General features: G+C 30.7%; 1 long non-coding RNA gene across 1 annotated transcript; it reads right to left on the bottom strand.

Moving 5' to 3' along the window:
• Positions 1–4861: 4861 nt before the first annotated feature.
• Positions 4862–18234, bottom strand: LOC109153741. Its single transcript, XR_002049571.1, has 4 exons — positions 18225–18234; positions 9365–9371; positions 5374–5380; positions 4862–5101 (listed from the first exon to the last, which is right to left on the bottom strand). It is a non-coding gene; the product is annotated as an uncharacterized LOC109153741 (long non-coding RNA).
• Positions 18235–22819: the final 4585 nt, after the last annotated feature.

Genomic DNA, 22819 nt, shown 5'->3' with positions numbered 1-22819 from the left:
CAAGTTTAAGGATCTAATTAAAAAAAAAAAAAACAAATTAACTCGAGGGTCTAATTGTACTTTGATGTATAATTGGAGGGTCTATTTGACCATTATCCCAATAATAAATTTATAATCTTATTATCAACTTGAATTCAAAATTTTAATTTAGTTGTAAAGTACCAACATACAGAAAGTTTCAAACTTAAGAGTACCTACCCTCACCGATCCTGTTCTAGAGACTAGTGGAAAAGGTAAATTATGAGATATGCTTCAACTGACCATGCTATGTGCCCGCATGTAGAGCTATCGAAACGGGCTGGCAGGGTGGGGCCCGCCAAAGCCCGTCATATGGCGGGGGCGGGCTAAAAAAGCCCGCCAAAATACGGGCCTAGGTGAGGTCGGCCCGCCCCGCCCCGCCTTAAGCACGCGGGCCTTGGCGGGGGCCCGCCAAATGTTAAACGTTTTAATATTAAATAAAAATTATATTAATATAAAAAATAATAATAAGCGCATACTACAATAATTTTAATAATTTAAACATATATTAATACATTTGTACTTTTTAAAATACAATAATAACTAACAAATAATCAAAATACATAATATGTTAATCCATAAATCAATAACGAATCATTAATACAATGTACTAATTTTTTTATACTTGATTATATATATATATATATATATATATATATATATATATATATATATATATATATATATATATATATATAGTACTTATTTATTATAATAATTTTTTTATTATACAATTGGCGGGCTTAGCGGGCCCCCGGGTAAAAAAGCACGCCAAAATACGGGTTCCAAATATCAAAGTCCATCCCGCCCTTTTTGCGGGACGGGACGAGCTTATCCGGCGGTCTAAACCCGTTTTGACGACTCTACCCGCATGCCACAATAAAGCCAAATCCATACTTCCATTTAAAAAAAATAAAAAATTATTAATTGGATATAAACTTTGCCCGTTATGACGGCTAACTAAATAAAATTTATAAATTTATTTTGGGTTAATGAGCAGAGACTTTTTTCAAAAAATATATGATATGCTTTATTTGGTTATAGACATTAAATTAGTATAAAAGATCACCGCACAAAATATTGCCCTCATCGTACGTATTAAATGGTCCCCCAATTCAACCGTGAGTTCAGGTCTTAGCTTGTACCTCATTGACTGGTAAATATATTCTTAAACTTCTCCCAAAATGTTGAATCCTCAATCTCAAGGGGCCCCACACTCCGACTCAACAGAGCACTTGGAAGGGTGCAAATCATGATAACTCAATGGTTCAGAAGACAGAGCCAAATACCGATGCGTACAAGAAATCTGTTCACTTTGGACATAATTCTCACACTGTCGCCGCCGAAGTTCGAATCTTGATCTCTTCTCCAAAATACTGTCCATTGAATCATTGAGCTAAGTCCATGCATGTAATATCTACTTAAACTTGGGTTTGGTCTTTGTTGTTATTATTAGAAATTTAGAATTCAGAAACACAGTCGCCCCAACTATTTGACCCAACACTTCACCATCTATGATTTTTCATATTGATAAGAACCAAATTTCTTTTGTTTGGGAGATGATGACATACATGCTTATACTTATCTTAGGTAATTCAATTCCTTGGTCAAACACTCAAACCACATGTTTTTTCCCCTCATAAAGCTAAGGGAGATATTTTAACTTAGAATTAATTTAATTTCGGATTTTAGCCTTCAAGTATATATAATGCTATTTCATTTTTTAGTTTTGAACTAATAATTTGATCACATTTTTATATTAATTTTGATATCATGATAATGTCCAATTTAGCCTTTTGTTATCAATTTCTTTTTGTTTTTGTAAAATTTGAGAGTTTTTGGAAGAAACAACTTAATTCATTAAATCATTGGCAAGAATCGGAACAAGATATGGCGGTGGCGTATTAAAATTTGAGAGTTAAAAAGTAAGTGTATATATATCTACTAATTTGAGAAACTATCATATTTTCTAGAGACATGATACATGAGGGAAGGTAATAAATGTATTGATTTCCTTGCAAATCTTGGTCAGGCAAATGATGCAGGTACAACAGTCTTAGAGGCCCCACTCGATAACATCTTGAGGCTCCTTTCGGTTGATGCCAACGGTGCTAGGTTCAGAAGGGTCAGTTAATACCCCTTGGGCGGGGGCAGTTTCACAAAAAAAAAAATGGTACATAAAAAATCGAAAAAAAAAATAGAGAATATGTTTATTTCAACATTTGAAAAACATAATACATTGAATGAAAAACTAATAACCAAATGAAAATATAAAGGGAAATAGATAATTGAAGTAAACACATTATAAGTTAGGAATAAGGGTCAAATAGGCCACTTGATTACACATCAAACTGCAATTAGGTCATCGAACTCAAAAAAACATGTAATTTGGTCTCTGAACAACACAAAATTATGCAATTACCTGAAACTATGTTGGCGTGGCGGTTACCAATTTTAATTTTTTTTAAATAATTAATTAAAAATCAGTAAACGCCACGTCAACATAATTTTGAGTAAACATGTCATTTTAGGTTTAATTGCATGATTTTGTGTTGTTCAGGGACCCAATTGCATATTTTTTGAGTTCGATGGCCTAATTGTAGTTTGGTGTGTAGTTGAAGTGACACTTTTTTTTTTTTTTTTTTGAAAATGTAGTTGAAGTGACACATTTGACCTTTATTCCTATAAGTTATTGGGAGTGTTTGATAAATGGTTGTGATTTGACAAATTAAATAAATGGGTTTAATTTGGTTAAAGTACAAAATGTACCTCATTTCTTATTATTTTAGTATTCGACATTGATACAAGTTAGTTTGAAAATGGCTCAAAATATTGTTGTTTTAATAATAAAAGAAAGAAAGTGCATGTTATAATTTTTTTTTTTTTTTTTTGGGTGCAACAAAGGGACCAAGATCTCAGGAAATTAATAGATACGCCTTGTAGCTACGCTTCTGGCGTCCCGCTCAATGGGATCGTTGATTCCGTCTGAAGGTTCCTCCAATATATGAGTACTCCACTCACCACTTTGCCCCAAGTTATCGAGATAGTTAGCATACTGGTTATATTCCCGAAAAATGTGATGAAATATGACAATGTGTTTCATACATATGACCTTATTGACAACGTGATATGATATATCATCTCTTTAAATTTTTTTTTTTTTTTGTCGACATTGACGATTACAGTGAGAGAATTGCAATCACAACAAATTTCAGTCACATCATACCAACAAAATTAGAAAGATTTTATTTAAATGTAAATAAATAATAAATAAACCTGGCCTCCATGCAAATGAAAATAGGAAATAGGAGACTTTTCTAAAGCAATGCCCCACTCTATACGCTATATGTAGTTGTAAGAGTATAAATCATTTTCACAATTTAATGCCACGCGACACACTAATAAGTCAGAATATGAAAAAGTCCATATACTTTTCCCTTGACTCTTCCATGTTTTGAAAGGGATAACGAGATAAATTTCGCCTTAATCTAGAGGATAACTCTCGTATATAAAGATCACAAGTTTAATTATACTTTAAATCTTTGATTGAACTTGTCACTTACAAAATTTTAATTTACATTTATATTACTAATTTTATTTCAAATGGAACATGTAGAGCTTGTTTACTAACTGAAAAATTTGTTTACTAGCACAGTTTTTCTTTTTGAAAACAGAAAACAATTTTTCAGTTTTCTACTTTTTAGAACTGTTTTCTAAATAAAAAAATAGAAGCATCTATCATCGATTTGACTAAATGTCATTATAACCACATTATATTCTCACCAGTATCTACTTAAATATTTATTTATTAGAGTTAATACCAGCCAAGGTCCCTCGAGTTTGGTGGTTTCGCCACATATAATCCTAAACTTTCGTATTACCATCAGTAGTCCTCCGAGTTTCGAAATCTGACCTGCTGTCATCCTGCCGTTAGTTTCTTCTGTCTGGGCCATCTAAAGTAGGGATAGAATTGTCATTTGCCTTAAATAATTCATTTTTAAGGGCAAATATCACTGTTTTATGTATTTTGGTCTCCTCTGCCTCAAATGCCAAGTTCAGCCGATGGGGTTGGCGGTATTCTCCACCAGATTCAACAGACCGTAGTACAGATCGAACAGACTGATGGGGTTGGTTTTTTGAAAGCTAGCTATCCTCAAGAAAGAACATCGCACCTCCAAAGCCGCTCTGCAAGCGAATCGACACCACTAGAACTGATTCTAGGGCAATTTTGGATGTTCAAACCAACAAGGCTATTGCCCAGCTTAAGCAAGAGAGGCAAGGTCTTATTAAGCAAACGAAAAATGCTCCAAACCACACAAGATTGTCAAACAGCTAGCTTACAAATAGCTTAGTATTTACCAGACATCTGCCTATCCCTCGCAAAGGAACACTAACCCCAAAATTAAACACGTATCTCTGAGCTTTATTTTGAAACAATCATTGAAGTTCACTGCTTTTTAGAATAAAATTTTGAGAGGCACCTAGAGTCTAGACACTTCAGAATTAAGCCACAAAAGCCCAGCAGAAAAAGCACTATCTGTTTGATGTTTAATGCACTTCAAATACAACTACACCTTGAAGCTCTATCACACAGAAGGAGGTTAGCACAACATAAGAGTACCAAGCAAATGGATTACTTTTCTTTAAAGATAAGCCCCAACTGTGGATTTGATAGTGTAAATGCTATATGCAGACAAAGCATTTAGCTAAAAATGCAGAGTTCATACAACTTTTTTCTTAACAAAAAATAGTATAAATCAAGCCAGAGATGGTAGAAAATATTAGGGCTTTGATCTCTAAATGATGTTTAAAGCAAAATGGAGTTACCTTGTACGGAGTAATTAGAATACTGTTGAAAATATTGCCTCTCTTTGGAATCTATAATTGTCAGGTTCGTTTTCCAATTTTCCATTTGTGCTTCACAAGGAGCAATGTCATCTTCAAGCTGAGCAAGCGTTCTACCAAGTAAATAATTAAAAAGCAGTAATAGAAAAATCAGATACCAGAAAAGTGCAACTTCGGAGGCTAAACTACTTCAGATTTGGGCAACCTTTACCCATAGCTTCAATCCCCAAGTCAGTAACTCCGAAGCAGCGGCGGCGGCATTGTGGCCGCAAAACGGGTTTCGTAATACAAGTACAGAACCGGTTGAGGCGGTCGCCGGAGGGGTGGCTGTAGCCGCAAAATAGTAATATTTGCAATTAAAAATAAATTATTTAAGGCGAATGACAATTCTATCCCCACTTTACACGGTCCAAACGGAAGAAACTAACACAGGATGGCAGGAGGTCAAATTTTGAAAATCGGAGGATCCCTGATGGTAATACGAAAGTTTAGGACTATATGTGGCGAAACCACCAAACTCGAGGGACCTTAGCTGGTATTAACTCTTATTTATTACCATGATTACATTCATTATCATCTTGCCTACAACTTAATTATGTAAAATCGTTTTAGTTAAATGATAAAAGAATTAATATTAAATATTAAAATCATTTTACTTAACATCATCCATCAATTTAGATTAAATTTTTGTGTGTCTTTTAGGGGTGTACAAACTTCGGTAAATTTTCGGTTAACCGATCGAACCAACAAAGTTTGGTTAACCTTTTTTTAATCAAACTTTTTTTGTTCGGTTAATGGTCAGAAGTTTTTTAAAATTTTGATTAACGGTTAATTCAGTTCAACACTTCGGTTAACCGAACGATTAATCAAAATTTTTAATATATAAAAATATATAAATAAATAAATAAATAAATATATATATATATATATATATATATATATATATATATATATATATATATATATATATATAAATATGTAAAATCCCTATAAATTTGTAATGTTGTTATATGATATTGTTTTTGTATATTTTCTTATGGATTTATTATATTATTTTAATTAGATTTATTATTATAGGTATTATTTTTAGGATTTAAAACGTAATTTATAAAAGTTCTGTTAATCGGTTAACTGACCTATTAACCAACAAAAAAAAAAATAAAATCGGCTCGATTAATTCTGCAATACAATTAAAGTACGATTCGTTTAACGGTTAAAGTTTTTAAAATTTTGATTAACCGCTTTAACACCTATAATTATTTTTTGTGTTACTTTTAATAGGCTAACAAAAATTAGTCACAGAATTACACACGGAGATCACTTAGCTTTAAGGAAGTAACGCAATTTAATGTGGCTGAAGCAATATTACTTGTTTAGTTCTAACTAAAGCAATTTAATTTGTTATTAAGATTTAATTGCGTGGTCTACTACTCTACCATTACCGACAGCCTACGTAATTAATGGGGCTCTTAACCAGCGCACGCGCAATATTATTAGCTGTTTATGTTTTGGTGTGCTAACCTAAATATGGGCAACTCTGTCGAATTATGGTAGACAATTAAACACTCTATCCCTACCTTAATCAATGATTGGAAATCTTTTATCAATACTCCTGGTAATTACTAGAGTAATGAATTACAAAGTAAGTATTATTTGATAGGACAAAGTGTCAGATTGGCCCTCCAAGTCATTCAAATAGTGCAATTAAGTTTTCCTTTTAAAAAAAAAAAAAAAACCCTTCATTCAAATTCGTTAACAGGGCGTTTGGTTGGGGGAATTTAAATTTCATTCTCACTTAATTCCCACTTAATTCTAAAGGCCATTAAATTTATGTGTTTGGTTGGAAAGAATTGCAATTCTCTCATTTTCATGGAATTAAAATCGCATGCCCCTCTCCCGAGATTTTAATTCTATGGATTTTAGGAAAATAAAAAAAAAAAGAGATAGTGATGAGATAAAATTACTCATTCCTTTTTTAACCTAAAATTAATGGTTGACCTTCCCTTCTGGATATAGCCGTGTATTATTCTTCGACCAAGAGAGATAAATGTTCCTGAACAACAATCATTCTAGGTCAACCTTAATCAAGTACGTTTTCTCAAAACTCTCAAATATTTAAATTAGGTTTAATTAGGTTGTGTACTTTTATTTTTATGATTTTTTTTTTTGAATCTGAGTTTATGAAGCATAACATTTGATGAAGTATTTGCATGAAATTTAATTACAATATATCTAGTTCAAGAGATACGATAGATGACTGATATTTGAATTTAATATTTTATATTTTTTGGTGTTTGAATATGCAAATGGATCCAAGAAATACTTGTCATTTAAATTAATAATAATAATAATAATAATAATAATAATAATAATAATAATAATAATAATAATAATAATAATAATGGGCATTTTGGACTTTATACTACTTATTCCCTTTCAATTCTCATGTATACCAAACATTGAAATTGAAATTCTCATGAATTCTATTCCTGTAAACCAAACACTTGAATTTAAATTCTCACTTTATTCTCAGTAATTCATCCCCCACGGAATTACAATTCCTTTCCCACATAATTTCTCCCTTCCAACCAAACGCCCTGTAAACCTGTAAAATAGTTCAATTGAGTCCAAATTAACCTGTATAGCAGATTAATTCATCCCAAGTTTGACGTGTGTCGCTTTTAAAATATTTTTTAATTTTTATTTCTTTAAAAAATTATTTATTATTTAATTATTAAAACAAATCAGCCACCGGCTGTCCGACGATGTACGGCGAGGACAGCCAGGGCTGTCGAACATGAGGTCTAGATCTGGACCTCAAACGGCCTGGAACGAGGACGGTGGTCATGGCCGCCGCCCTCGTTCCAAACGACCATAGCTGTCAGGGGACGCCCCCGACCCGGACAGCTATGGACGTCCATGGCCGTTTGGAACGACTAATCGGGAAAGTCATAAGGTCATTCAATATACCATGTAAGGGCATTTAAAAACTCAATATTCATCCTAAGGTGAAGAACTTCCTTTGGCATGCTTGCAACTATTGTCTCCCCACTTATGACATTCTTCGAGTTCATAGGATCCAATGCATAAAAATATGCTCATATTGCTCGATGCCTCGATCACTAGAGAGTTAATCTTTCACCTATTTGTCAAGTGTTGAACGACCAAAGATTGATGGATCAAGTTTGGGTGATGAGTGAAGTTCAATATAGCTTCTTGCATTGGATTGTGACTAGTTACCATTGTTTTGCGAGATGGACTTTTGAACTCATGATCATAATGACTTAGGAATTATGGTAAGCCCGGAATAACTTTTATTTTTTAAAGGAAGAATTTAAACTAAAATAAAGTCAAAAATGTTAAATTAATTAAACTCTAGAGCCATAGTTTTCAATGCAATTTCCTACTTTGAAAATTGGAAGTCTACAAATATTGTTTCTTCATCTATAGTCATCTCGGCAAATGTATACGCGAAGCGCAAACTTGGCTGAAGGATCTCGTATTGGATGGCATTGAGGTAGAACAAAAATATCAATTTATGGTGAATACCATGCATTTGAAACCTACTTATTCATACTTCGACATCCACATCCAAGACATTAAGGATTTAACTTTATATCTTACTGAAATAACCTTTTTCTTTTACAAAAGGTCTACGAATCGCCTTGCTCACACTTTTAGGAGAGAAGCATATCCCAAAAATATTTTCTATGTTAGGCCAAGGGGAATGTCACTCTAGGCCTCCCAATTTCCTTTTTGATATCTCTACTAATCTTAATCCTCTCTTCTATTTCAAAATAACAATAACAATAATAATAATAATAATAATAATAATAATAATAATAATAATAATAATAATAATAATAATAATAATTAAACCTCTTTTTTTTGAACCCAAAAAACGATCAACTTAATTATTAATAATTAAATGTTGAATACAAAACGGATAATCAGAAAACCAAACACGAGAATCAGGTTGTGAAGAAGCGAATAATAAACCACTTTATGTGACATTACTTAATTTGTTTACTTTTAATATAATTACTAAGTAAACCTCTTTTTTTATTAGTGGTGGAGTTGGAAATTCAATAAATATAAATAGTTTTATCATTATGCTAGAGTAAACATTATGAGGTAAATTCAAGGAGGAAAATCTATCATTTTTCTTATATTTATTAATCCACTTCTAATGTAACTATCTATAGTTACAAACAAATAAATAAATAATAATAATAAAATTGTCCCATAAATGATGGTTGAGTGTATAAAGCATCATTCTTCTTCTCAAAAGATTGAACCCAACCCTGAACATGAACCACAGCGGCTAGACATTTGCTTATTGCGCACAAAGAGCTCCCCTCACAGAGGTTGCACCCCCGCTAGTGAGACTCGATCCCTGGTCATTCTTTCCAACTTTCACCTCTATGACCAGTTGAGCTGCCCATGCGGGCTAAAGCATCATTCTTGTATTTGAATAGTTACGAGTTCAATTCTTACCAACGCCATCTCTCAATCGAGCATGTCGCATAAAGTTAGAAATTGCAGATAATGACCGTGACTTTAATTTCATCATAAATTAATAAAAACAATCATAGAATAATTAAATTAAATAACAAATTAAAAATATAATAGTGACACCGTTAGTGATTAAGATAAACTGGCAATTACTTGAAAAAAAAAACACACACACACACTCATTAGCTCTTGTTTACCCTTTTATTGTTCTTTTAAAAAATATATGATGATATTCATAATATTACACCGTGCAATGTTACATAGTAAAGAAATTAAAATAGTTGCCTACTTAAGAGTTAACAAAACAATCATTACATACATTCGGTCCAAACATTATGAGATTGAGGAATCTCAAAAAGTAGAACACCATTAATTCAAAAATGTAATAATCTTACAAATTTCATTTTTTCCCCAAATTTATTTTGACGAAAAAAAACAAAAAAGATATATCACTTTTCACGAGAATGTTAAATGTAGCCTCAAATTTGATTTGACCAACTCGTTACTTGAATTACTTGAGTTTGACTTCAACTTAATAATAACCCAATTCAATTCAATTCTGTTATAATTCATCATCATTATGGACATTATTATTATAACGTATGTAACTGTTATACATTTATTGCATCAATTTAATACCTTTGTATTATGTATATATACTCTATACTTAGCTTGTTGTAGAAAAAGATGATAATGAAGAGACTATCATCCTTTCTCCCTCATCTCTCTATTCACTATTCTATTTTTTCCTTTCAATACGTTATCAGCACGAGCTCTAACCAACAGAGGCTCCAGGCCGGCGATTATCACAGTGGTTGGAGATTGGGGCTCTTCAAGGTACTTCTATTTTCTGGTCACACTTTAAAGTACTGGTGTGGTGAGCTTATCATCTGCAATTGTTTCTAATCGGCTGGTCCAAAGTGATCTGGCTGGTCATAGAACACATGAAATCATTGTTCCTAATCGGCCTACCTTTGGTAATTTGGCTGGTCATAGGACCTTTGATGGAGCTACTCAAACCACACTACCAGTACTTAGTGTTCCTGCTAGTGATAGTGCTATTGTTTCTGATTTTCTGGTCTTGATAATATGAATACCACTGTTAATGAATCACAAAGTGTTAGTGGTCCTAGTGTTAATGCTCTTAATTGGCTAAGTATTGGTAATGTCCCTTTGATTTCTTCTGTTGCTAATAATCCACTTAGTCGTGGCAATGAGGCAGCAAACAGAATCCAGTTTGATAATTTTTTTTAACCATGTTAATAAGGATATGTGTGTTTGTATTATCCATTTCCAGAACCTGATAACATATGCATTATGACTAATTTTTTGTATGTATATGTGCGTATGCATATTATAAACCCAGTATCAAAGCAAAATTAGCTTGTGGGAGTACACTTCTTAGCATAGAAATACAGTGGAAATCAAATCAAAGGTTGGAAAATCATGCTAGAGTTTCGACCATACTCTAGCGAGCTTTGTCTTTGATCCTACTTGATTAAAACTGCTACATCATCTATGCCTACTTGATTGATTATGCACTTCATATTATTGCCTTGAATTATGTCAATAAATTATTATTATTATTAGGCAATACAATCATATTGCATAATGTTGTTATACCATGTCAAATTATAAACTGAAATGTGGTAAAAGCCATAGATTACTTGAACTTAGATGAGTGATTATCTTTTTAGATAATTTTGACTATGCTTATTATTTAAGATAATAATATGTCATATGCATGTCCATCCTGTTGATGCCTAATTTTTTTTGAGAGCTTAATTGAAATATATAATGTTGTGACACTACTGATTATTACATGACAATTATTGTTGTGCCACAATTTGCTCTCTTATGCAATATGGCTATGTGTATATCATAGAAGAAAATGTGACATAACAATTATTTGCTATAGGCCATATATGTTAAGATTTATTATAAATCTTAATGGGTGCTTTGCCCAGATGAAAAATTAAAGTCATTGATTTATATACTTATTATACGATAGTCCTTGTAGGATTGTCATGATCAACAAGTGGTTACAACATGAATTTTACACATAGCATTGCCCAGAAGGCGAATTCATAGCACTAGTTATATGATAATAACACTACGACAATTTATATGACTAATGTCAAATTGAGTTAATTCTGTTTTGGAAGTCAAATGATTTATTTTTCCAAATTCATGCATATTGATGGTGCTAATTTTTATCATAAAATTATATGGCATGAGTCTTGAATCTTGAATATCTCAAATGTGAGTATTTGAACACAATAAAAGTGCATATTTTCAATATTGTTTTGCCCAGAAGGTAAACACTTAGAGCACTAATTTTTATTTGACACCTTTTAGTCTAAACCATCGGTTATGAATATTTGATCGAAAAGATTTAGAGTCTAAGTTGATCCCTGAAGGATCGTATGATCCTATGATCAATAAATTATTGTGATCCATTAATGTACAAAATGGACGCATGATCTGAGAAGTTAATTCTCGTGGGTCACCCGAAATTATTTGACAATTTAGAATTTACTTCTCTATGTTTAATTTTCTGGACGGGTTTTTACTTCCCGGATGGTACCTTTTCGGATTGTACATGAATCCGTTGTACTCTAGTAGAAGTACATAACTAAAAATTATTTAAAATAGTGTGCGTCTCATTGTCATATGTGATAGTCACCTTGTACTCCTGTAGTAGTACATGACCAGATTATAATAAGTATTTTGAATGTCATTGTTTTTTAAAAAGACATCAAAATTTTAGTTTTTTTGTTGGAATGTACTTTATGAGTTCCGTGCCTTTCCTACTTGGCAAATATGCTTGGTCATTGGATCGTTTTTAATAAAGGTCTATAAGACCTCAAATGGGATTGATCTTTAAGGTGATTTATGACTCATGAATGAAGTTTGCAACTTCTATTTCTAATGCTATGCTACTGTCCAAAAGTTAAAATTGACTCACATCATGTTGGTTTGCCTGAAGCAAACAAGTTGTGATTTTTTTTACACATAGTAATCACTGCCTGAAAATTCTGACAGGCGCAGTTTGAAAATTAAATTCGTGAAAAATACTTGTTGAACTCCTTTTGGCATGAAATTTTTTCTGGAGAACCTAGACTCGTGATATTTGATGTCTGTAAAAATATTTTGTTAAAAATATGCTTTGGTTATTCCAGAAAAATTTGTAAAGTTTTGGCAGTGTGCTGCCAATTATTTTTCTGCCTGGAGCAATGTTGTGAAAAATTTCAGAAAAAATACTTCCACACCTTGGATTGAGATGAAAATTTTTATGTACGTTCTAGACTTGCTGAACTACATATCTGCCAAACTTTGTGTCAAAATGTGTTACCGTTTTCCCCCAGAAAATCCTGCAATCCAGGTCAAAATTCTGAAAATTTTCTGCCGTCTTCAGCTTGTATATCTTGCTGTTTTGTGATGTTTTCATGCTGATATGAAACTATGAAATAAAATGAGAGCCTGCTTGGAAAAGTGCTATTTTTGACTCCCCGAAATAGGAATGAATGGGCCCGGCAGCGAACATGTGCTCATTATTCTTCGACGAACGGTACTTCTCTCATTTTTCTAATTTATGAATTAATAAACAATATCTCTTGTCATGTCATGCCTTGTGTGTACCAAACATGATACTCTTTAATGGATGTGCATGACTCAATAGAGAGTTTGGTGTCCAAGACATAAGGGACAATTATATCACATGCTATTGCATGCTTCTCTTTAATTGACAACTTTTAGCATATAATCTCTTGATTAGGCTCATATAACAGCTTTTGTTATTTCTTGTTGGCAATTAATTATTTGCTATAGGCCATAGCTATTGAGATTCATCACCCTACTTATAAGTGTGGCAATATCATGAATTCTCAATATGGTTAGGTTGCACCTGTCGTTGCTAAACCTTAGCTTGCATGTGATAATAGTTAAAGGCTATGACATGTTTACAGTGCTAGTTTCTGCTATAGAAACTTTTTGACATGAGATTTGGGCATATGATATTTAAATTTATAGCCCTCATTGTTTTGTATATTTATTTGCCCAGAAGGTAGATTAAGGATTTTAATTCTCTAAGTCATCCTTTTAGGATGAATCTTGACAATGAATTCTTGACCAAAAATGGTCAACCTATCCCATCAATCCCCGAAGGATTGCTTGACGTTACTATGAGTCAAGTTTTTTTTACTAAGTCTAACTCGATGCATATCACAAATCAATCCTTCAAGGATTGTTATACCCCCTTTTTTCACCTAGTACGTGGTTTAAGAAGTAACATTTCCCTATCTGCGTTATTTTATTTGCGCAGTCTATTTTTATATCACCACCACAACGTACCTCTAAAAGGGCTAGCAAAGAAACCTCCATCTATTGATTAAATACCGAAAGCCCATGATAGGGGATCAATACATATAATTGGGTACGTTGACTACATTCCTAATGAAGATTGTTTCTCGGCATTAGGGGGAGATAATATACTACTTCGTAGCTTTTTGGAATGCCAAGAAATTTCATAAGAATAAAAACATCTTCATTATTTAAATCCATGTACTAGTTAGATTGAACTGGAAGTTCAAAAGATAATCTATTTTGTGATTTTAGCAAATAATCTGCCAAATACATCTATTGATCATAATGATCATAAAAGAAGTGACTAGGTCCTATATCCTTGGACCAAACATATCTATCGATACTCCTTGACACTAGAAGTGTAGGAGATCTATCGGTGAAAGAGATATGGATCATAATACTAGATCTAGTAAAGAAATATTGTCACTCTTGAAATAGATTGAACAATTATGTCCTGCAGACGTTTGTCCAGATGACGAAAAACCCTGGTAAGATTTATAGGTGCACCAAACAAACGTAATACTAGGGATGCGGAATGACCAGATCAAAATATCTTTGGGAAATGTTTAGAATCTGGTTGTTTTAGAAATTGCCATTACTTTTACAAATATGGGAGTTTTACAAAAAGGTTATAGTTGTCGACAACACTATTGCCATTACAAATTGCTCGTTATATGATAATCTGGATCCAGAGTTAGGCACCAGAAGTGCCATGACTATTTAATATATAAAGGAGCAATTAAGGCATAGCTTGACTCGCTAAAATGAATAAATTCTCTTTATAACAATACACCATTTGAGCATTAACCCTGAAGGTTACAAATGAGTGTGTGCATGAAAGAGAAATAAGAATAATGAGGTGATAAAACGAGTTTGTAGCCTATGGGTTCACGCAGAAACCCTTAATTGATTTTAATCAAATATAATCTCCCACGGTAAATGGCATTAAGTTCCGCTACACAATACAATTGGCAGAATAATAAATTTAGATATGCAGTTAAATTTATCTTGAGAAATCCCTGATGGATTCATAATTCTCAAAATGAGGATTTTTAAGTATTATTATGTGTCATTATTTACTCTTTAAAGGGTTGCGAATGGAGTTAATATCCTCATTGAAGGAATAATATGTACCATTGTGTGCTCGATAAAGGGTTGATAATGAACTTATTTATTATTTATTATCTCAGTCAAGATTGATGGTGTAAACATCAATAAAAGATATAAAGAGCTTAATGATGTCAGTTCATGTTTAAAGACTGAGACTTTTGAAACAAAAGCTTGTGAAAGCTATAAGTATTATCTCGACTTGGAGATCGAGTTTTTATTTGAAGATTTTTTTATATACACCAGTCAGCCTACATCTAAAAATGCTTTTTCATATGTCTATATGCATATAAGTGTCATGTTTTTATCAAACTAAAGGTTGCCTAATAATCTCTTGAAGCAGATAAGGAACCTTTTTGGACTCGAAGTCCCTTACTTCATTATCGTTGGAGCACCATTATAGAACCAGAAGTTCTATAATCACAACATATTTGCGATGAAATTGCTAGCAAAATCTAGTGCTCTCCCCCTACAAATGAAGTACTTGAATAATGATTAACATATCCTCCGGTATCTTCGAGATACAAAGACATGACATTTATGTAAGAAACCATGATTCGGTTTTAATAGGCTACTTGGGTACTGGCTGTTTTGTTTGATCCCCGCAATGCGAAACCCAAACTGGTTATACAATGAACTTTCCTAAATGTTCAAAATGAGGACAATAACACTTGTGTTGCACAAATGTTATATGAGCTCTAGAAGAGCCATAAGATTATTGTACACTATAGTGACAATCCAGAAGATTTGTCCAATCCATCTCTTCAAATTTTGAAATATATGTAGAACTTGAAGATTGTTATCTTCAGGGGGAGACGGGAAGTACATTTACTCGAATCAATTCGGAAGGTTGGACGTAAAATCCTGAAGATTAAGTCATAAAAGACTAACAGTTGCGCACTATTTGCAACACAACGGGAAGTACATTTACTTGGATGAATCCGGAAGATTGAACGTAAAATCCTGAAGATTAAGTCATAAAAGACTAACAATTGCGCACTATTTGCAACGCATAAATACATAAATATCATGTACTCTTTTCCTCACTAGTTTTTCTCCCATTGGGTTTTCTAGTGTGGTTTTTAACGAGGCATGAGTATGATATAGTAATGACAATGAGGAAAAAGTTGCAAAATAATTGCTTAAATGGACAAACCCCAAAATCCTGAAGATTATGCGGTTTTCGCCCTGAAGGCTTATGGTTGTACTCTTTTTCCCTTAACTAAGTTTTCCCACAGGGTTTTTCTTAAGTTAAGGTTTTTAATGAGGCGACCAAATACAATATATGTTTTTACATATATCATGTACTCTTTCCTTCAACTAGGTTTTTCCCACGTGGTTTTCCTAGTGAAGTTTTTAATGAGGCATGAATATATTTTCTATTGTACTCTTTTCTTGTCTAGGTTTTTCCCACCGGGTTTTCCTAGCAAGTTTTTTTTACGAGACGAAATCGTGGTCAAATAATGTCCAAGGGGGAGTGTTATAATTCATCATCATTATGGACATTATTATTGTAACGTATGTAACTGTTATACATTTATTGCATCAATTTAATACCTTTGTATTATGTATATATACTCTATACTTAGCTTGTTGTAGAAAAAGATGATAATGAAGAGACTATCATCCTTTCTCCCTCATCTCTCTATTCACTATTCTATTTTTTCCTTTTAATAAATTCAAATATATGTTGAGCTCTAGCTCAACTAGCTTTGCTCATTTACACCCCTAGTTAACATAAGCATTATTAACATTTAAATTTTCTAAAAGGTGATGATTTTTTACTCCTGCCAACTGAGAACGTTAAATCTTGTCACTTTTATATTACATGTGTAGTGCATGTTAGTATAGATCATGGAAAATTATAATTTACAATTTTAAGTCATTAAAGTTTCTGTAAACAGGTCGATAAATCAAAATTGTCAAAACTATCACCTCATTAAAAGAGGAATTTCAAAATGATTGTCTAGTAAAAAATTAAAAAGTTAATAATATTCACGTCAATCATTAATGAATTAAAATTGTTATTTGTATAAATATAGAAACCAAAGATACTATTAAAAGAAAGGAATAAGGTTTAAATTGGCCACTGAACGTAACCTGAAAATGCAATTAGGCCACTAAACGAAAAAAATAAGTGCAATTAGGCCACTGGACATTCTAAAAACGTGCAATTAGGCCATTAAACACTCCAAATGTATGCAATTTCATCGGATAGCAGATTACATGCTTAGATGAAAACTGAGTTGGCATTTTTAATCATTTTTAAATAATTTTTAATAATAAATTTTTTAAAAAATTAAAAAAATTAAAAAATAAATAAATAAAACGACGGGTGGCCGCGCCACCCCCTTCCCCCTCCCCCCCCCCCCCCCCCTTCGTCTTCGCCAGAGACGAAGGAAGAGGGGGGTGGCCGCTGTCATTATTTTTTAATTTTTTAAAAAAAAATTATTATTAAAAATTATTAAAATGTCAACTCAGCTGTCACGTAAGAAGTAACTTGCTAAAATTGAAGGTAACGAATTGTATACATTTGAAGTGTTCAGTGGCCTAATTGCACTTTTTTTTTCATTCAGTGGTCTAATTACATTTTCAGGTTACGTTCAATGGCCAATTTGAACCTTATTTCTAAAAAGAAAAAAAGAGAAGAAAAACTCCGTACTTACGAGACTGAGTCGGCAATGCACTTATAAAACAATCCGCATATATTTACAAATACATATTTGGTATTAATGAAGAAAAATGTGACATTTGTAAACATAAGGATGATATTCATTAGGGGCCATATTAGGTTGGGAATAAAATTAATTAAAATTTGCATGGATCTAAATAAAAACACTACGTAATATAGATTATGTTTAATTATTATTTTTTTTAAAAAAAAAAAAACAATTTAAAAAAAGTTTCATTTTCTCTTAATTAAATATTAATTTTGTAGTACTGAAAGAAATATTAATTCTAACTAGTATTTGCACCCGTGCGATGCACGGAATGAATTTGTTAAGAATATATGAATTTATATATAATTATTTAAATTAGAACAACAAATATTATATATAGTGCAATAAAGATATGGTTTAGATCGTTTATATATTTTGATGATATCATTTCTTGAATTTGTGCAAATAATTGCTCAAATTAATAGCTAATGTCTAGATGTACGCATGCGGTGCTATAACTTTAAAGATTTTATTTATCATTGTTTAGTATTTTTATAAATTAGGCAAATGTGCTCGTACTCTAACAGCTCAGTTCTAGAAATGAATTGCTATCCTTATTCATTTGTATGAAAGATATTTTTTTTTTGTCTAGATATATAATAATTTTTTCATTTAAAAAAAAAAAAAACTTAATATCACCGATTATATTTACACATTATTGAAACCTCTTTCTAGACGACATTGGTAGTGGCAACACAATCTTGTTCATCTTCATCTAGAGCTAACACCTTCAATCCAACAGGACAGGTTACTTGGGTGAAAATATATAATGGTAGAATTTCAATTAGTTATCCTTTTATATTTTCAATCAATTAGTCAATTAGAATATCAAATGTAGAGATATTTTTACATAATTTTCGTTCCATTTTTAATTGATAATGTAGATATTATTATTGAAATATTTCCGTTCTATTTTTAATTTACTTTTACTATTTTTTAAAATATGCATTTACTATTGATAATGTAGAATATTATTATTGAAATATTTCCCTCCAATTTTTAATTTCCATTCCATTTTTAATTAAAATGCAATGATCTGACCATTTCTTCTTTTTTTTTTTAGTCAATTATGGATCATTTTTTATTTGCAGTCAATTATTAATATTCATTTCCTCTTATAATTTCAGTCAATTAGTAATATTAGATTCATTTTCAGTCAATATTTATTTTTTATTTTTAGTCAATTAATCAATTAGAATATAAATGCAATAATATTTTTACCTAATATTTTCGTTTCATTTTTAATTTTCATTGACTATTTATAAATAGTTATGCTGTGAAATCGTGTCCACATTGCAAGGTGGACACAATTCTATTTTCATAATTACTGAACTATATGTTAATAATTATAAAACTATATATTCATAATCTCTTAACTTCATATTCATAATTATTGAACTCTATAATCACAATTACAAAACTCTATGTTCATAATTATTGAACTATATGTTCATAATTGTAAAACTATATATTCATAATTTTTGAACTTCATATTCACAATTATTGAATCTCTATATTCATAATTACATAACTATAAGTTCATAATTATGTTTACAACAATATATTCATAATTATAGAACCATATGTTCATAATTTTTGAACTATATATTCATAATTATGAACAATTTTGGAACCGTGTCTACCTTGCAAGGTGGACACGGTTCCACAGCATAATTTTTCATGTCAATAGTACTCAAAAAAATAATAATAATAATAATAATAATAATAATAATAATAATAAGAGCCTTTGGACTTCTCAATACTTACCCACATTGATTGTCAAACAATTGTGTTTGTAAGAGAAGTAATATATAGAGGAGTTCAAAGGCTCCTTTTTCCAAACATTTTCAATATGGGATCAAAATGATCCAACATCATTTACAAAGGGAGTCTGTGGCTCCCTTTAGTCTTCTTCTTATTATTTTTAATTTTAATTTTATTTTGTATATTGTTTTGTTTGTATTATTATTATTATTATTATTATTATTATTATTATTATTATTATTATTATTATTATTATTATTATTATTATTATTATTATTATTTGATTATTGATAAATTCGCCAAAATTTTAACAAATTCGTCATTTTAACATTTTAACATTTTAACTTTAATCAAAACACCAAAAAAATTATATAATAACTTGGTAATTTTCTCCAACCTGTTAAAAACTAATACAACACATACATTTGGGTTAATCTTTCATAACCCACCACTAATAATAAATAATAAATAAATAATAAATAAATAAATAAATAAAAACTAAAATAAGAAGACAAAGTTAAGACTTCTTAAATAAGAACATTTTAACCTCTCAATATTTGTCCATATTGATGGGCAAGCAATTATGTTTGTAAGAGGATGATTGCTCTCTCTTTTCAAACATTTTTAATTTGCGATCAAAATGATCCCAGATCATTTACAAAGGGAGCCCGTGACTCAATTTTTTTTTAATTTAAATTTTATTTTGTATATAGTTTTGTTTTGGATTATTATTATTATTATTGTTGTCGTTGTTGTTATTATTATTGTTGTTGTTGTTGTTGATATTATTATTATTATTGTTGTTGTTGTTGTTGTTGTTATTCTAATTTGATTATTTGACAAATTCGTCAAAATTGTAAGAAATCCGTCTTTTTAACATTTTATATTTAATCAAAACACCAAAAATATTATTTAATAACTTAGCAATTTGATCCAAATTGCTAAAAACTAAAACAACTCATATACGTTTTGGGTTAATCTTTCTTAAACCCCCTAATAAATTAAAAAAATTAAATAAAAAAAAAACTAAAATAAGAAGCCATTAAGATAAGGTTTCTTAAATAAAAGCATTTTGACACGTTGGTCTTCAATAGGTTCAGAAAGTATACATGTAACAGGGTCAATCGAATAGTTATACTATGGAATTGTGTCCACCTTGCAAGGTGGACACAGTCTATGGTTATAATTACTGAACTATATGTTCATTATTATAAAGTTATATATTCATAATCTTTGAACTTCATATTCATAATTATTGAACTCTATATTTACAATTACAGAACTCTATGTTCATAATTACTAAACTATATGTTCAAAATTATGTTCACAACACTATGATCATAATAGTATAACTATATATTCATAATTATGAACAATTTTGGAACCGTGTTTATCTTGCAAGATGGATACGATTCCACAACACAATTTGCCGGGTCAATAGTACTAAAAAAAATTAAGAGCCTTTAAACTTTTCATTTGTAAAAAGCCTTTGGACTTCTCAATACTTGCCCAGATTGATGAGAAAGCAATTGTATGGTTATATAGAGGAGATCAACAGCTCCTATTTCCAAACATTTTCAATGTGGGATCAATGGGGGTGTAGTTCATATGGTAGAGCGCTCGCTTCGCATGCGAGAGGCACGGGGTATCCCACATCATTTACTAAGGGGAGCCACCTTTGTCTTCTTCTTATTATTATTTTTTTAATTTTAAATTTATTTTGTATATAGTTTTGTTTGGATTATTATTATTATTATTATTATTATTATTATTATTATTATTATTATTATTATTATTATTATTATTATTATTATTATTATTATAATTATTATTGTTGTTGTTATTGTTATTATTTTGATTTTATTTTATACTTGAACAATAATATATTTATTATACTTGAACAATAATATTATCAATTATATTATATTATAGAATATAATATCATATATAATATTACCAATTAATAGATTTTATTTAATTTCCATTTGACATTTTTTTTTTGAATGCTACTAGCTCTATTACAATGTAGTATCTGTTCATACTTTCTCAACCTACTGAAACACAAAGAGCCAATAACGCCTCCACTGAGGCTCGAAATCACAATCTTCCAAATTTCCATTTGACATTTACTTACCAAATAAGTTTTGAATCTCTATATTCATAATTACATAACTATATGTTCATAATAATGCTCACAACACTATGTTCGTAATTATAGAACTATATGTTCATAATTGTTGAACTATATATTCATAATTATGAACAATTTTGGAATCGTGTGTACCTTGCAAGGTGGACACAATTCCACAGCATAATTTATCGGGTCAATAGTACTAAAAAAAAAAATCTTTGGACTTCTCAATACTTGCCCACATTGATGGGCAAGCAATTATGTTTGTAAAAGGAGCATTGCTCTTCTTATATAGAGGAGCTCAAGAGCTCCTTCTCTAAACATTTTCAATGTGGGATCAAATGATCCAACATCATTTACAAAGGGGAGTCCATGACACCCTTTTGTCTTCTTCTTATTTATTTTAGTTTTAATTTTATTTTGTATATCGTTTTGTTTGGATTACTATTATTATTATATTATTTTTTTTATTTGATTATTGATAAATTCGTCAAATTTTTACAAATTTGTCATTTTAACTTTAATCAAAATCCCCAAAAAATTATATAGTAACTCAGTAATTTGCTCCAAATGGCTAAAAACTAATACAACACATACATTTTGTGTTAATCTTTCACAACCCTCATTAATAATAAATAAAAAAGTAAAAACTAAAATAAGAAGAGATAAGAACCTTTTGACATCTCAATACTTGCCCACATTGATGGGCAAGAAATTAGGTTTGTAAGGGGATCATTGATCCTCTTATATAGAGGAGCTATATCTTTTCAAACATTTTCAATGTGGGATAAAAATGATCTCAAAATCATTTACAAAGGGAGCCCGTGACTCCCCTTTGTTTTTTTTTTTTTGTTTTTTTTGTTTTTTTTTTGTTTTTTGTTTTTTATTTTATTTTATTTTGTATATAGTTTTGTTTGAATTATTATTGTTGTTGTTGTTGTTATTGTATTTTGATTATTTGACAAATTCGTCAAAATTTTAAGAAATTCGTCTGTTTAACATTTTATATTTTATCAAAAACACCAAAAATATTATTTAATAACTTAACAATTTGCTCGAAACTGCTAAAAACTAAAACAACCCATATACATTTTTGGTTAATCTTTCCCAAACCCCCTAATAAATTTAAAAAAAAAAAATTAAAATTAAGAATCAATTAAGATAAATTTTTTTAAATAAGAGACATATGACACGTTGGATTTTAATAAATATTAATTTTGTAGTACTGAAAGAAATATTAATTCTAATTCCATTTATAAATGCTCAATCTGTCATCCCCACCATCAAACCCGTTACGATCGGTTTCTCTCACAAGAAATCTCTGATCGCCTTCTACCTCCTTTCTCCCTCAACA

This window comes from Ipomoea nil, unplaced genomic scaffold, assembly GCF_001879475.1.
Source record: "Ipomoea nil cultivar Tokyo-kokei standard unplaced genomic scaffold, Asagao_1.1 scaffold0268, whole genome shotgun sequence".
Lineage (NCBI taxonomy): Eukaryota > Viridiplantae > Streptophyta > Magnoliopsida > Solanales > Convolvulaceae > Ipomoea > Ipomoea nil.
This window is presented reverse-complemented; position numbering and strand designations above follow the sequence as displayed.